Source organism: Bos indicus, chromosome 24, assembly GCF_029378745.1.
Source record: "Bos indicus isolate NIAB-ARS_2022 breed Sahiwal x Tharparkar chromosome 24, NIAB-ARS_B.indTharparkar_mat_pri_1.0, whole genome shotgun sequence".
NCBI lineage: Eukaryota > Metazoa > Chordata > Mammalia > Artiodactyla > Bovidae > Bos > Bos indicus.
Window position 1 is genome coordinate 22,198,696 of NC_091783.1, and position 4,602 is coordinate 22,203,297.

At 42.4% G+C, this 4,602-nt stretch overlaps 1 pseudogene; it reads right to left on the bottom strand.

The window, feature by feature from the left end:
• Positions 1-634: 634 nt before the first annotated feature.
• Positions 635-1,048, bottom strand: LOC109577647 (high mobility group protein B3 pseudogene; annotated as a pseudogene).
• Between the last annotated feature and the right edge of the window lie 3,554 nt (positions 1,049-4,602).

Sequence of the window (4,602 nt, forward strand, 5' to 3'; positions counted from 1 at the left end):
CTCCACGCCAAGCAAGGAGCGTCAGGAGTGTGTCTCAGTTGCTTTGTTCTTTTTACAAACTGTAGATATGTACAGTTGAGAACTCGGGACTTCTAGCCAATGACCATAGAATTAACACACCACCTTACAGATTTAAAAAATGCCAGAAACATCTTTAAAAGCCTTGTCACCCCAACAGCAAAGTGCACAGAGTGAGGAGAACACGAGACCCTTTTCGTTTTAAAAATGTTTGGAAATATGTACAGCTTTGATACAGTTTCTGGGTGCTCCAGACACCCATGGCCACTTTCTGTAAACCACTGACAATTGCTGGAGTGCTTTGAGAGACTGCCATATGATCATGATCCAATTGGGTAATTAAACCTAATGAGGGCAACAGACACATCTCGAGTGAGAGGTGTGTCAGTCACGGCATTCCCTATGCTAAGGTATTCACAAGGAGACAAATCAACAGTTTTTTTTAATTCATCCTCCTCCTCCCCTCCTCTTCCTCCTCATCCTCTTTGTCTTCCTCTTCCACCTTTTTCCCGGCAACTTTAGCAGGACCCTTGGTGCCATCAAACTTCCCTCTCGACTTATGGTCGGCAACATCCTTCTCATACTTCTTCAGCTTCGCTGCCTTATTGATGTATGGCTACTTCTCACTGTCACTTAAGTTATTCCACATCTCGCCCAGCTTCTTTGCCACATTGATACAGATGCCAGGGTGTGTAGACTTGATCTTGGGGTGGAATTCAGAGCAGAATAGGAGACATCCAGACGGTAGTCTCTTGGGGGCCTTCGGGTCCTTCTTCTTGCCTCCCCTAGCTGGTCCATAATCCTTCATTTCCTGATCATAGTGCATTTTATACGCCTTTGCCATTTCATCGAATTTAGACTTCTCTTTCCTGGACATGGTCTTCCACCTCTCAGAGCATTTCTTGGAAAATTCAGCAAAATTGACAGGGACTTCTGAGTTTTTCTTCTTATGTTCCTCTCTGCACATCTGCACAAAAAAGGCATAAGCACACATCTTGCCCTTTGGTTTCTTGGGATCACTTATAGCCATCTTGACTGTATTGTTTGCCAGTCTGGGCAGTGCAGGGCAGGGCAGGACGCGTGGCTCAGTACTCCACAGCCTCGCGCTAGCTGCCTCCGTGAGAGCCCAAAGTTTTGCATGTGTCTTAATCTGATCTCGGCATCTAATCTTGGCATTAACTTGGACCACAAGAGATGTGTAGTATTAGACAATTTCACAGATCAAGAAAGTCAGAGAGGTTAAACAAATTGTTTAAGGTCCCACAGGAAGTGAGTGGCAGAACAGGCTTGAACATACAGCTGTCTTACTGAGCCACTTTACTCCAAAGCTTGGGCTCTTAACCTCCATGGAACTCCAGACTGCCTTTTATAACTGGCTTCTCCTCTGTCTTTTTCTTATGCCTTGTGGTCAAGCCCCATTCTCTGAATGATTCTGCGTAGGAAAACGAATTGTGAAGAAATGAATTATTATGTGAAAGACCCTGATGCTGGGAAAGATTGAAGGCAGGAAGAGAAGGGGATGACAGAGGATGAGATGATTGGATGGCATCACACACAATGGACATGAGTTTGAGTAAACTCCGGGAGTTGGTGATGGACAGGGAGGCCTGGTGTGCTGCTGTCCATGGAGTCGAAAAGAGTCGGACATGACTGAGCGACTGAGCTGATTATGTGTTCTCATAGGCAAATCAAAAGGACTGTTTCAGCAGGAGGGAAAATGTACTGGCAAGGAGCAAAGCCGTGCCACATCTCTGAGCTGATGGGTACAAAGGCCACACCATCTTTAACATTACTGTTGAAGACAAAGGTACTCAACAGTGTGGAAAGTCCGCTGTGAGTCATTTCCCTTTGTTAAGGCCAGAATGTAGTAATGGGAAGGGTACTTTTCACACTCAGTAGAAAATAAAATCAAAGAATGGGAAGGCTTGCTGGTAATAACTGAAGAGAGATGATCTGGCCACATGAGCCTGTGATGGAGACGGATTCTGATCTCTCGATGGAGACACATTTAAAGTCGACAGCCATCTAGACTGTGGTGCGTGTGCTATGTGCTTTTTTCCCTGGGCAAAGGGTCCAGCAGCACTGTCAAATTCTCTATGGTATTCATAATCAGAATACTGTGAAGAGTTAGCTCATCTAAATTTAGCCTTACCAAAGTGATTTTTAAAAAGATGGAGTTGAACATACTTTCTGGGGATGTGATTATGTATGATTTTATATTCACCACTCCAGATAAAGAGCTAAATTAGGCAATATTGCCTAACGTTTAAGAGCAGTAAGTTTTGGAAATCAGTGGGTTTGAGTCATTACCACTGTCCTAGACATTTTTAACTTCTTAGGCTCAACTTCCTCATCTGTAAAGTGGGAATAGTAATATATGTATTTAAAAGTGATATATATATATGTGTGTGTGTGGAGATATATATATATATATATATATATATATATATATATATCAGTGAGTTGTTATGGGTATTACATGAGGAAATTTGGATTATCTATGCAAAGAAAAGTATAAATTATCTAAATAGAGCAAACAGGTTCTATATAGGTTCATAGATATTCAGTAAATGATTATAGTCAGAGCCCCACAGCTTTTATTTTAAAACTTAAAACAGTTTAGTGAATCTAGGAGAAGGCAATGGCAACCCACTCCAGTACTCTTGCCTGGAATATCCCATGGACGGAGGAGCCTGGTAGGCTGCAGTCCATGGGGTCTCGAAGAGTCTGACACGACTGAGTGACTTCACTTTCACTTTTCACTTTTCACTTTCATGCATTGGAGAAGGAAATGGCAACCCACTCCAGTGTTCTTGCCTGGAGAATCCCAGGGACGGCGGAGCCTGGTGGGCTGCTGTCTGTGGGGTCGCACAGAGTCGGACACGACTGAAGGGATTTAGCAGCAGCAGCAGCAGCAGCAGCCAATGTCCAGAACACAGAAAACAGAACAATAAGAGTAACTTAGTTTAAGTCAAGGGAAGTGAGTTTTCAGCAAAACTGAGACAGGAGGTGTCAGAGAAGGCAGCCAGGTTGTTGTGCTTGAAGCAAATCTCCCGGTTACCATGGGAAGGCTGGGTGGAGGATTTAGGAGTCATCTGATTGAGTAGTTGCTGGAAATACGTGATGCAGCTTTGTAGTTACTTCCGATGCAAGAGTGGGTCACACACCACAGTAACCATGTTCAGATGCTTCAGGGTTTAATTATGTAGACAACTTCTCGAGGGGATATCCCAACTGCTTGCAAAGCCATGCCTCATTTATTACAGTCATGAACACACACGAGTCCTCATGTTGAAAAATATATTAGTTTATAATTGGGAGGTGGAGTGGGCGATGGAAATGAAGGCCTTGGTAGCTGAAAATGCTCAAGAGGTTCCATTGCTCTTGCAACAGTTTTAAGACAGGCAGGCGCAATCCTGCAAGCAGGAATGAGGCTCCTTCGCACGTCAGTTTTCCTCAGCCTGCTTTTAAAGGAGGTGTTAGTTTAAAAGAAAAGTGCCTGCACAATAAAATTTAAAATTTCCCAACAGAAATTGAAATAAGAGAAAATATTTTTTAATGACAAATAACAATCTGCAAAACTTGAAGATGTAACTAAGATTTTGCTTCCCCCGTGACTCAGAGGTAAAAAACGCACCTGCAAAGCAGGAGAGTTGCAGGAGCCGTGGGTTCGATCCCTGGGTGGAGAAGATCCCCTGGAGAAGAAAATGGCAACTCAGTCCGGAATTCTTGCCTGGAGAATCCCTTGGACAGAGGAGCCTGGTGGGCTGCAGTCCATGGGGTTGCAAAAGAGTCGGATACGACTTAGCAACTAAGCAGCAATCAATATTTTACATTAGTTATTTCCTTGATATAGTAATTTATATTACACTTCCTAGCATGGAGCTTGGTATATAGTAGTCTTCACATGTTTTTCTTCTCCTCTGCCTTTTCATATCTTTCCTGTTCAATGAAAACTTCAAAGCTGTTAAGGACCCCAGTCACAATACCACAGTGGTGTTTTATGTAATAAAATATCTTTTTTTAAAACTCACAAATATACCCTGCCTAAGATTTGTGTGTCCTCTTCAGAGCTAAACATTCTTTGTTCTTCCAGGGTATGAAATCTTTTAACAAATAGAAATAGGATTTTTTTCCTCTGCAGTAAAGGCCATAGAAAATTTTATGGACTTGTCCTTGGCTTTTATGAATGGGATGTGAAAATACCCACTTCCCTTTCCCAGAGGCCGTTTCAGAGAAAACCTCTTTTCTCATTCTACAATACTTACGTTCTAAATCCTTACACAAAGCTATTAATTTATATTTGCTGATTTGACTGAATGTATAATCTCAGTCTTAAAGCATTTCAAGTTCTCTTTGGCAACCACAGGAAGTTTCCATGTTCTGAAAGGGAATGTTCAGTTTACTTTCTTCTTTAATTATGTGGTTTTAACTCTATCAAAAGAGGTAAGTTTTGATTGAAAGGAAATCTAAAAAATATGATGGGAGGGTGAGGGAGAAGCAAATCCTGAGGACGTTTTGGCAAGCAGCAAGTTAAACTTGCCCTCCCGTCCTTGGTGGTATCAGAACCCCAAGAGCCAGGAT